The sequence below is a fragment of the Salmo salar genome, chromosome 05, assembly GCF_965601325.2.
Source record: "Salmo salar chromosome 05, fSalSal1, whole genome shotgun sequence".
Lineage (NCBI taxonomy): Eukaryota > Metazoa > Chordata > Actinopteri > Salmoniformes > Salmonidae > Salmo > Salmo salar.
In genome coordinates this window covers 49,797,022-49,810,044 of record NC_138295.1, presented here as the reverse complement: position 1 = coordinate 49,810,044, position 13,023 = coordinate 49,797,022, and the positions used below count along the sequence as shown (strand labels likewise).

At 39.3% G+C, this 13,023-nt stretch overlaps 1 long non-coding RNA gene across 4 annotated transcripts; it reads left to right on the top strand.

The window, feature by feature from the left end:
- The first annotated feature begins 6,278 nt into the window (after positions 1-6,278).
- On the top strand, positions 6,279-12,750 carry LOC106605041 (uncharacterized). 4 transcript variants are annotated; one of them, XR_014392338.1, is made up of 4 exons: positions 6,279-6,542; positions 8,714-8,757; positions 10,027-10,128; positions 12,350-12,750. It is a non-coding gene; the product is annotated as an uncharacterized LOC106605041 (long non-coding RNA). The 4 variants fall into 4 exon arrangements; XR_006769895.2 differs by lacking the exon at positions 12,350-12,750 and adding an exon at positions 12,052-12,152; XR_006769897.2 differs by lacking the exons at positions 6,279-6,542; positions 12,350-12,750 and adding exons at positions 6,560-6,866; positions 12,052-12,152.
- The last annotated feature ends 273 nt before the right edge of the window (positions 12,751-13,023 follow it).

Sequence of the window (13,023 nt, the reverse complement as noted above, 5' to 3'; positions counted from 1 at the left end):
CTAAGGTCAAAGGAAAATGGAGCCAGGGGTTACTTTCAGTCCGGGCTTCCCTCTCACAAAATGACCCTTTGACACATTATTTTCAATAATCTAGAACATTAAATAATTTGTGGTCCTAAGACACAAACTATGGAATTTAATGACATTTACACAATAATAGTAGATAAGCTAGGCTCCAGTCAAATTCAGACCAGTCACCAGAGAATGACTAGACATTTTGATGCTTCAGGGACTAATTTTACATTGGTTTGCAAAGATTCTGAGCCAACACCATTTTGCTCTTGTATAGCAACACTACAAAGCAGCATCCAAACATCTGAAACAGAAGAAATAGGTTTCCTTAGAAAGAATGACATAATGTTCAACTGCACAACACATGCATTACAACATAATTCTTTTATACTAATTAGCCCATTGTTAGGTAACACTTTCCTTGGCACCCAGCTTCATAACATGTTATGACAGTCATAACCCTGTCATAATAGCTGACATAACTTGTCATATTATGGTCATAACACTGTCATGACCCATATATTTACACCTGTTGTGACATATATTGCGTTATTTTATGTTTGGTTATGACACCTACATAAGAGTGTCAAAACCCACATTTATTCAAATGTATTTTTCCCTGCCAAGAAGTTTCCTTTTGTTTGAAAATGTGTTTCTTAAGTCCTTTGTTGTTCTTGTTGTAAGGAATTCTTTACAGTCATGTTTTTTTCATCATATTTTAAATAACTTGTAGAAAATACACTGTCATGAAGCATTATGACCATCCTGTGCCACTTCACTTGGACTAAGAAAATGCACTTTATGATACTGTCAAGAAGCTTTATGACCATCCGATGTCACTTTACTTGGACTAAGAAAATACGCTTTATGACACTGTCAAGAAGCATTATGACCATCATAATCATATAGGCCTATCACGTACATGCCCTTATGTCAGTCATCAGTCAAAAAAAGGGTGTCTTGTCCTGCTTCTGAAATCTGCTCCTGCATTCATCCCAGCAAAAGAGCATTGGGGTAGGTGCATGTCTGACATCAATTTAGGCATAATTACAATTAATAATTTAATATGGTAATTTCAGTAAATGTTATATAACAAACATAATGTTGACAAGTAGGCTATGATATAATGGAAGTCGCCTCTGGATAACAGCGTCTGCTAAATGACTCAAATGTAAAATGGAAATGGAAAGGTTTGTCTTGTGTGGTAGGTTTTGTGAGTTTTGACACTCTTATGTAGGTGTCATAAGCAGCCATAAACTAACTACCATGGTATGTTTTATGGGGTTTGACACTCTTATGTAGGTGTCATAACCATCCATAAAACAACCCAATATTGTCACAACAGGTTTAAATATATGTGTCATGACAGTGTTATGGCCATATTATGACAAGTTATGTCAGCTGTTATGACATATTATGACATGGTTATGACCGTGTCATAACGTGTTATGATGCTGGGTGTCAAGTAAAGTTGTTATTGTTATTTATGTTGTCCTATAGTTTATTACTGTTGTTGGTCTGGTGCTATTATAATTGAGTAATCTTTGCAGTGATAAACACTTTACCTTAGTCCCTCTGGCAATGGTAAAAACTATCTTTCTGCACTTGGTTAGTCCGATCCGTGCATTCAAGATGAATTCCTTTCCAATCATAATCTGCATTAATGGCAAGAAAAAGTTCATTGGTTCAGTAACAATCATACATTAGACAACAACATACAGTAGGCTACAGCTATCCCTGACAACCATTATCATTACAGCATGACCAATTGAAAATATAAACAGCAGAACCTTACACAATTTCTATAACCATACAACCAAAAAGTGTGCTCAGCATACACTCCCAATTTTAGGGGAAACTCTGGCGAGCTCACCTGAATCAGTTTGTACTTGAAGTTAAAAACTTTGTAGAGATACTCCTCATTAGATTTTTGGTTGAATGAGCCCAGAGCAAAGGCCATAGCTTCATTGGCCTCTAGCTGGACATTATATCCCAGTATGCTTATAGTTGCCAGCAATAAACAAAGCAGTACCAATACCTGCAACTTTGGCACCGCCATGTGTCATTTCTATTCTCAAGGTACATTTACTTTGTAACTCAAGCAAGGCTGCGTACTGCTCTGCAATGGAATCTCTGACCTCCAAAATACACTAAGAGTAATGGAGAATGGGTGTGGTGGCAGGAAATTTCACTGTTCACTTTACTAATAAAAACATTTAATCAAACAATGCAATCACAGTCTAATATTTGTACTACTGCGACAGGTATTTATTCATATAAATGTTACGATGGCATTTGTGATGCATATGAGAGTGAAAAGTAGCCAAACAATATGCCTGTCTAGATAGAGTGTGGGAAATAGAAAGATTGCTTGACCAACCTGTGTTTTGAGACCGATATACAGGCAATGACTGAAGAAACCTTTCAGAGAGCAAACTCTGTCTCTCCTTGTTCACAAAGCCGAAACTATATTGACTGGTGTTTTGCAGGTACTATTTAATGAAGCCACCAGTTGAGGACTTCTGTTTCTCAAACTAGACACTAATATACCTGTCCTCTTGCTCAGTTGTGCACCGGGGCCTCCCACTCCTCTTTCTATTCTTGTTAGAGCCAGTTTACGCTGTTCTGTGAAGGGAGTAGTACACAGCATTGTACGAGATCTTCAGTTTCTTGGCAATTTCCCGCATGGAATAGCCTTCATTTCGCAGAACAAAACTAAACTGACGAGTTTCAGAAGGAAGTTCTTTGTTTCTGGCCATTTTGAGCCTGTGCTGATGCTCTAGATTCTCAACTAATCTAAAGAAGGCCAGTTTTATTGCTTCTTTAATCAGGACAACAGTTTTCAGCTGTGCTAAGATAATTGCAAAAGGTTTTCTAATGATCAATTAGCCTTTTAAAATGATCAACTTGGATTAGCTAACACAACGTGCCATTGGAACACAGGAGTGATGGTTGCTGATGATGGTCCTCTGTACACCTATGTAGATATTCCATAAAAATATCTGACATTTCCAGCTACAATAGTCATTTACAATATTAACAATGTCTACAATGTCTATTTCTGATCAATTTGATGATATTTTAATGGACAAAAAATGTGCTTTTCTTTCAAAAACAAGGACATTTCTAAATGACCCCAAACTTTTGAACGGTAGTGTATATACATACATACAGTGCTTATAGAAAGTCTACACCCCCTTGAACAAAAAAACAAAAATGTGAGTTACATAGTGGGATTGAAACAGATTTAATTGCATTTTTTGTCATTAATCTACACAAAATACTCCATAATGTCAAAGTGAAAAGAAAATTCTACAAATTCTACAAATTAAATAACTAAAATATAGTCATTTCATAAGTATTTATCACCATTTCTTTAGGCAAGCCTAAATGATTTCAGAAGTAATATTTGGCTTAACAAATCACATACGTTATATAGACGCACTCTGTATGAAATAATAGGGGTTGACATGATTTTTTAATAACTACCCCTCCCTCTGTCCCCCAAACATACAACATCTGTAAGTTCGCTCAGTCAAGTATTGAATTTCAAGCAAAGATTCAACTACAAAGACAAAGGAGCTTTTCGAAAGCCTCATAAAGAACGGCAGTGATTTGTTGATGGGTAAGAATAACAAATCAGACATTGAACATATCTTTATGCATGGTGAAGTTAATAATTATGCTGTGGATGATGTATTAAACCACCCAGACACATCAAAGATGCAGTCGTCCTTCTGATCTCAGCTGCAGGACAGGAAGGAAACAGCTTCACCATGAGACCATTGGTGATTTTATTGTTGAGTTCAATGGCTGTGATGGGAGAAAACTGAGAACTGATAAACAACATTATAGTGACTCTACAATACTGACTTAACAGAGTGAAAAGAAAAGAAAAAAGATGCATATGTATGCAACAAGGCACTAAAGTAATATGCAAAAAAACACAGCATAGGAATACACTTTTTGGACTAAATGCAAAGCCTTAGGTGTGCTTCTTCTTCTTTGCTATCATGGCGTTCGCACATTTTGATTGTGCATACCGCCACCTACTGTAGTTGTGTGGTCAATCACTTACATTTTGTGATAAAACAATAAAAAAGAAAGGGGGAAAGGAAAATACTGCACCACCAACTAACCCTACACGCACAGTACCAGTCAACCAGCTTCATGAGGTAGTCACCTGGAATGCATTTCAATTAACAGGTGTGCCTTGTTAAGTTAAAGAAATTCCATAAATTCTTTCTTTCTTAATGCGTTTGAGCCAATCAGTTGTCTTGTGACAAGGTAGGGTTGGTATACAGAAGATAGCCCTATTTAGTAAAAGACCAAGTCCATATTATGGCAAGGACAGCTCAAATAAGCAAAGAGAAATGAAAGTCCATCATTACTTTAAGGCATGAAGGTCAGTCAATCTGGAAAATGTCAAGAACTTTGAAAGTTTTTCAAGTGCAGTCGCTAAAACCATCAAGCGCTATGACTGGCTCTCATGAGGACCGCCACAGGAAAGGATGATCCAGAGTTACCTCTGCTGCAGAGGATAAGTTCATTAGAGTTACCAGCTTCAGAAATTAGCAATTAACTGCACCTCAAATTGCAGCCCAAATAAATGCTTCAGAGTTCAAGAAACAGACACATCTCTGTTCAGAGGAGACTGTGTGACTCAGGACACCAATAATAAGAAGAGACTTGCTTGGGCCAAGAAACACGAGCAATGGACATTAGACCGGTGGAAATCTGTCCTTTGGTCTGATGAGTCCAAATTTGAGATTTTTGGTTCCAACCGCCATGTCTTTGTGAGATGCAGAGTTGGTAAACGGATGATCTCTGCATGTGTAGTTCCCACTGTGAAGCATGGAGGAGGATGTGTGATGGTGTGGGCGTGCTTTGCTTTATTTAGAATTCAAGGCACACTTAACCAGCATGGCTACCACAGCATTCTGCAGTGATACACCATCCCATCTGTTTTGCGCTTAGTGGGACTATCATTTGTTTTTCAACCCAAAGCACACCTCCAGGCTGTGTAAGGGCTATTTGACCAAGAAGTAGAGTGATGGAGTGCTGCATCAGATCACCCGACCTCAACGCAATTGAGATGGTTTGGGATAAGTAGGACCGCAGAGTGAAGGAAAAGCAACCAACAAGTGCTCAGCATATGTGGGAACTCCTTCAAGACTGTTAGAAAATAAATCCAGGTGACTACCTCATGAAGCTGTTGAGAAAATGCCAAGCGTGTGCAAAGCTGTCATCAAGACAAAGGGTTGCTACTTTGAAGAATCTAAACTATAACATGTTTAACACTTTTTTGGTTACCACATGATTCCCTTTGTGTAATTTTGATGTCTACAATTTAGAAAACAGTAAAAATAAAGAAAAATCCTTGAATGAGTAGGTGTCCAAACTTTTGACAGGTACTGTATATACACCACTATTTAATACAAATCTAAATCCCCACCACATTCCACTACTTTGTCCCTAACTGATCCTACACCAGGCCAACGGACTGGGAGAAAGGGACTCTCGTTCAACACACCTCGAAACTCTTCTGCAGTAAAACCTTGTACACCCAAGTACTTCTCTGCAGCTGATAACCATGGCAATGAACGCTAAGAAGCAAAACTTACTGATGAACAAATTTGTATCACACTGTATTGACCTAGGCCTACTACTCACCCTTGACCAATCATCCTCAACTCTCTTCACTGCCTCCGTATACGACACCTTCTGTTCTAATCTGACCCTGGCAACCTCAACCTTTCTCTCTCTCACACTGGGCACTTCTGATCCCCAGCAACATGGGCATCCCCACAATTGACACAGTTTTTTACGCCGATACAACAAATTAGTTTGTCCAATGCCCTCATGCACACTTCTCACATTTCCTAATCTCCCTCCTACACACTGCTGCAACATGACCATAAGCTTGGCACCTTAGTGGGTTCGGCACAAGTTATTTGGACTGACTGGATAACTGACATATTCTAACATGACTTTATCAGGTAAAGATTCTGCTTCAAAACTCAAAAGGACAGACAATGTCTTCTCAGTTTCACCACCGGGTCTGCGTCGTACCAATCAGAGAGCGTCACAGACACAGAGAATTTTCCATTTCAGTTGCTCCACCTCAACGCCACCCCAGTAATCACTCCTTTCAAAGGCTTCCTGCTCCGAAAAGCAAAGCAAGTCACAGGTCTTGTCCCTAGTCACATGAAGCAAGACATCCACTCCCTCTGCACAGAAAAACATCACAAGTCCACTTCGAACTACCTTTACAGATTTAACAGTACCCAAATCATTTTCTACCCAGCCTGAGACTAAAGCCAAACGGCAGGGATCCACTTTCTCTAAAAATGTCCCTCCCACTGTGTCACCTTACTTGTAGAAAAGTGGAGCAGAGCATGTTGAGCGATCTCCAGCTCCGAGGAGAAGGAAGTAACTTGACAAAAGTTACAAGTTCCAGTCATCTCCGGTTATTTCCTTTAGTTAGCATTCTTTGTTTTTGCCAAGGCCAGTGTGCGTCTTTCAGAAATGTGAGTACATATTTCTTACTCTTCATGTGTTTATGTTGTGGACACTCTGCTATGATTATTTTGTTTCTCTTTGTTATACTAATTTGTGTTTTTCAGCACAATAAGAGCTAAGACGTTAATATTTGTGGTAAACTCTACACAGTTGTGTTCTGTGAGAGTCACTAAGTAGGCGGATACCCCATTTCACGGGTGCACAATTCATAGATTAGGCTGCAGAGAGCAGTATGAACGGTCAATACACACAATAGACTGATTGGAAAGGTGATTTCCTACAGTCAAAGTCCTGCAATAAGAGCTAAGACGGATGTTATGGATGTTAAACTGGTGAGTTTTTTGATGCTACCAAACACGCATTTGCACACTACAGTCAGTGTGCAACAGAGCCAGAGGCGCTGTTAATATCATTAGCAAGCAATTTGTTTTCTCAGCAGTTTGAGTAGTGTCCTGTCTGACAGTGAAATGTGGCTAAGTTAGCTAGCTCTTACTGTAACTTGGACTATGGAGTAACTAGCTACTAGTAGTGTTACAAAAATGTAGGACTGGCATTTGGATGTAAACTAACGTTAGCTAGCTTCTGTGTCAAGGTCAGCAGTTGTTGTTTGGTTCTAGCTAGCTAGCTAATGGCTGAAGTTATTTGTGTAACAAACCTTCCATAAACAAATATAGCTAACTCCCTTTCTTTGCTTTTTCGTTAGCTAGCTAGCTGACTGGTGTTAGCTAGCTACAGAGGTTAGCTGCTGGACTTTGGACAAGCAAGCTAGCTAGCTAATAATGTTAATAATAGCAGTTGTGTTGTTGCAAAGCAACCGAGTTGCTGACCTGGTTAAATAGAACTGAGATTTGGCTGAGTTGATTTACCACCTTTAAAAAAAAAAAAAATTGCATCTCGAACCTAAAAGAGTTCATTGGCTGTCCCCATAGGATAACCCTTTGAAAACCCCTTTTTGGTTCCAGATAGAACCTTTTGGTTCCATGTAGAACCCTTTCCGCAGAGGCGTCTACATGGAACCCCAAAGGGTTCTACCTGGAACCAAAAAGGGTTCTTCAAAGGGTGCACCTTTGGGGACAGCCGAAGAACCCTTTTGGAACACTACCGTAATTTCCGGACTATTAAGCGCACCTGAATATAAGCCGCACCCATTGAATTTAAAAAATATATATATTTTGAACATAAATAAGCCGCACATGTCTATAAGCCGCAGGTGCCTACCGGTACATTGAAACAAATGAACTTTACACAGGCTTTAACGAAACACGGCTTGTAACAAAAATAAATAGGCTTCAAGAAGCACGGCTTGTAACAAAAATAAATAGGGTTTAACGAAACACGGCTTGTAACAAAAAATAAAACATTTGCAGTAAACAGTAGCCTACCAAGAAAGTTATTGGTCACCATCTTCCTTCTCCTGTGCACTGAAACCACTGAAGTCATCTCCTTCGGTGTCGGAGTTGAATAGCCTCAGAATTGCTTAATCCGATATTGGATCGTTTTCATTGTCGCTCTCGTCACTTTCATCCGGAGGCAAATCCCCCGCTGAGCCCTCTTCAACACGCAGCAGTCCAGCCTTTCGAAACCCGTTGATGATAGTGGATTTTTTGACAATGCTCCACGCTGTCAGGACCCACTGGCAGACTTGACCATAAGTTGCTCTTCGCATGCGACCCGTTTTAGTGAAGGATTTCTCCCCACTTGTCATCCAAGCCTCCTGCTGAACACGGACCGCCACCTTAAATGCACGATTTACACTGATGTCGAGTGGCTGCAAATACTTTGTTGTACCCCCAGGAATCAGGGTGACAAAATGACTACCGTAATCAGAATGATGGGAAGTTTGAGAGCGCTCGATTTAATCTAAACAGTAAACAAAAAATATGTTTGACCTTTACCCGTTTGGCAATTTCATTGGTCTAATGAAAGCTTCATGCCGCCAAAAAACTGAGCACGTCACAGAATGTGTTTTTTTTGGAGAGAAAAAAATTGAAAGCGGGAAAAATCCATATATTAGCCGCGTCATTGTTTAAGCCGCGACGTTCAAAGCGTAGGAAAAAAGTTGCGGCTTATAGTCCGGAAATTACGGTAACAGTGTAGTGTAGGTAGATCCAATTGATATAGCACCGCTTCTAATAGAATAACTTTGTAAAGCAAATAAAATCCTATTTTATCTCGCCAGTTTTTTTCAGGTGCAAAACCCTTGTATTGATTCAACAGACCTTGGTGAGTCATGTAAAGTTTCTTCCTTTTCTCTCTTGCTCATTCTCCCTGTCGCTCACTCAAACTCACATACGTGCGCAGTTGCAGAGAAGAGGAAGAGATTTGCCAATAACACCCATTTCTAACAATGTTTGTTGCAGAAATGATATGCCAGACAACTTTTGAACAAGATATGTTATTGCCTCTTTACACATACTTACATTTCTACATGTAGCTTTCTTTTTTTAAGACTACCAAGCTGTCCTCAATTGGGAGAACCTCTGTCAGGGACAATGTCCTCAGGATTATGGAGTGTGTGTTTCTAAAAAGTTGTATGAATATCACAACATGTATTAGGATTAAGCAAAACATTACCATTTAAAATGGGTTAAAAATTGTCATTATCCAACTTTTGTCTAATGTTGATATCCTCTTTCTTAAAATGTTTCAGATTGATGACTAATTCATTAAATTCCCACTTCAATATGAAGGGACAGAGGAGCAAACATGCCTTTGCTATGACTTTTTGTCGATTCTGTTAAAGATATTTTACTGTGCGTTACTGTTCTGTCGTGTTGTCATGACTGTCTTGTGAGGATCACAATGGGTCAGATCAGCTTGGAAATGGCTGACAATAACCAGACCTTCTCCCACTCGCAGAGGGGAGGATGGAACTGGTGTGGGTGTTTTGATGATACCTCCACACCCGGTCGTAAATTAAGCAGGAGAGGGCTCTCTCTCTACCCTCCAGTATTGGCTAAAGGAATGTCCCTTTGTCTCCAGAGACTTTTGCCCACCCAAAACTCTAACGTCCAAAAAGTGGATAATGGAACAATAATTCTAACATAAAGAATGTTGGGTATGGTCAGTGGGGAAATGTAGAAAACGAATGTCATATTGTTTTTCATTGTGTGATGTCATTAAAAACTGTATGGACGAAATTCTGTAACTTGAAAAGGAAACCCCCTTTATCTGTCAAGTTTCCATCCAATACGTTGTGCATAGGATATGAACAATGATGAAAGTATTTTTGTTAAGATAGGGATTTGATTTTAGGAGTCATAAGAGATAAGTTCTAATCATACCCTTTGCACATTAAGTAGCCACACCCTGAGTGAGGTCAGAAGAGCGTGTCAGACGGAAGGAGCCGTCCCTTTGGCCAGAGTGCTTAACAAGTCTTGGTAATGAAATTCACATTAGACCAGAAAAGTGTGGAGCAATCGCTACACTTCTGAAATGGTTGGAACTTTGAACCTCAACACGAGGTGAAGAAATAAACTCCTCTTCCTTTAGACCAGAGACGAAGAGCTGCAGCTCATGTCCATAGTGGTCGGAATCCTGATCCCTGAATAATCAACACGAGGAGGAGGTTCAGAATGATGAATATGATAAGAGGTAATGATTAATAAGGTGACTGTTTATCGATTAAATATATATATACAGTTGAAGTCAGAAGTTTACATACACCTTAGCCAAATACATTTAAACTCAGATTTTCACAATTCCTGACATTTAATCCTGGTAAAAATTCCCTGTCTTAGGTCAGTTAGGATCACCACTTTATTTTAAGAATGTGAAATGTCAGAATTATAGTGAGAGAATGATTTATTTAAGCTTTTATTTCTTTCATCACATTCCCAGTGGGTCAGAAGTTTACATGCACTCAATTAATATTTGGTAGCATTGCCTTTAAATTGTTTAACTTGAGTCAAACGTATTTGGTAGCCTTCCACAAGCTTCCCACAAGAAGTTGGGTGAATTTTGGCACATTCCTCCTGACAGAGCTGATGTAACTGAGTCAGGTTTGTAGGCCTCCTTGCTCGCACACGGTTTTTCAGTTCTGCCCACAAATGTTCTATGGGATTGAGGTCAGGGCTTTGTGATGGCCACTCCAATACCTTGACTTTGTTGTCTTTAAGCCATTTTGCCACAACTTTGGAAGTATGCTTGGGGTCATTGTCCATTTGGAAGACCCATTTGCGAACAAGCTTTAACTTCCTGACTGATGTCTTGAGATGTTGCTTCAATATATCCACATTATTTTTCTTCCTCATGATGCCATCTATTTTGTGAAGTGCACCAGTCCCTCCTGCAGCAAAGCACCCCCACAATATGCTGCTGCCATCCCCGTGCTTCACGGTTGGGATGGTGTTCTTTTGCTTGCAAGCCTCCCCCTTTTTCCTCCAAATATAACGATGGTCATTATGGCCAAACAGTTCTATTTTTGATTCATCAGACCAGAGGACATTTCTCCAAAAAATACAATCTTTGTCCCCATGTGCAGTTACAAACCGTAGTCTAGCTTTTTTATGGCTGTTTTGGATAAGTGGCTTCTTCCTTGCTGAGCGGCCTTTCAGGTTGTCGATATAGTACTCGTTTTACTGTGGATATAGATACTTTTGTGCCTGTTTCCTCCAGCATCTTCACAAGGTCCTTTGCTGTTGTTCTGGGATTGATTTGCACATTTCACACCAAAGTACGTTCATCTCTAGGAGACAGAACGTGTCTCCTTCCTGAGCGGTATGATGGCTGCGTGGTCCCATGGGGTTTATACTTGCGTACTATTGTTTGTGCAGATGAAAGTGGTACCTTCAGGCATTTGGAAATTGCTCCCAAGGATGAACCAGACTTGTGGAGGTCTACATTGTTTTTTCTGGGGTCTTGGCTGATTTATTTTGATTTTCTCATGATGTCAAGCAAAGAGGCACTTAGTTTGAAGGTAGGCCTTGAAATACACCCACAGGTACACCTCCAATTGACTCAAATGATGTCAATTAGCCTATCAGAAGCTTCTAATGCCATGATATAATTTTCTGGAATTTTCCAAGCTGTTTAAAGGCACAGTCAACTTAGTGTATGTAAACTTCTGACCCACTGGAATTGTGATACAGTGAATTATAAGTGAAATAATCTGTCTGTAAACTATTGTTGGAAAAATTACTTGTCATGTACAAAGTAGCTGTCCTAACCGACTTGCCAAAACTGTAATTTGTTAACAAGAAATGTGTGGAGTGGTTGAAAAACGAGTTTTAATGACTCCAACCTAAGTGTATGTAAACTTCCACCTTCAACTGTACCTTTATAGAGTTTTAATCGGGAGATGGTAACTCTTTAAACAACTTATTCCATGGTGCCCCAAATCCTAATGAGTTAATTGTTACATGATTAATTTAACCAGGTAACAATTCAACATAGTTAGTGGATTAAATAAATAAATAAATAAATAATCAGATTACTGAAGGTAAAGTCACGACAATGTCCTGCATGCCCACATTATGCCTATCATTAATTTATTTTCTTCTCTTTTTATGCTTACAGTAAGTGCCATGAAAAGCCAGAAAACTCAGTAGGTTGATCTGTTGCGGACCCTCTGGAAAGTACTAAAATATGCCCTTGACTGCAGTGGTGTAGAAGGATGCAAACTATGTATATGAGCACCTTGCTCTTTTTTAAAGACATCTTTAAGCTATAAGTGCCACAAAATGTGTCAACTAGCACCATGGAAATGCCTGTAGGCAGCTGATTCCACAAAGTTTCTTCAAGAATGTCCTTTTCTAGTTTTCTTTTAAAATCTAAAATTGATATAAATGTAATGTGCTGATTCTCTTCATTGCAGATCTGACACATCACACGACTCTTCGAGAGCCACTATGATCCAGATCGCCTTCTGTGCTCAGAGGACCTTGTGAGGCTCTGCCCCATCAAACCATGCTTATTAATCATTAATCAAATAAGACAATGGGCCTTTATATACTATGTATCCCAGTCTTTCTATTCATGTAATGTCTGTGGGTGAATTTTGAAACAATTACTATATGCAGATGTAACAAAAAATGGTGATGTAGATTTGTTTTTGCCATTGCTTGATCTATTTAAAATGTAAGAATATGTTGCAGATTAACTTTAATTGGTGACTATGGAAACAAATATAAATGTAATGAACAATGTTTTCAATATCCAACTTTATCCTCAGCAATGCATTTTACAGTACACTCTTAGAAAAAAAGGTGCCATCTAGAACCTAACAGGTTTATTCAGCTGTCCCCATAGGAAAACCCTTTGAAGAACCCTTTTTGGTTGCAGGTAGAACCTTTTGGGGTTCTATGTAGGACCCTTTCCACAGAGGGTTCTACGTGGAACCAAAAAGGCTTCTTCCTGGCACCAAAAAGGGTTCTCCTATTCACTAGCGGTTCTGGGTGAGCAGTGTCCCTGTGACAACAATTTTGGACCCCCTTGTGGCCCCCCTAAATGTGGAGTATGAAATATTTTTTTACATAACTCATTTTTGCT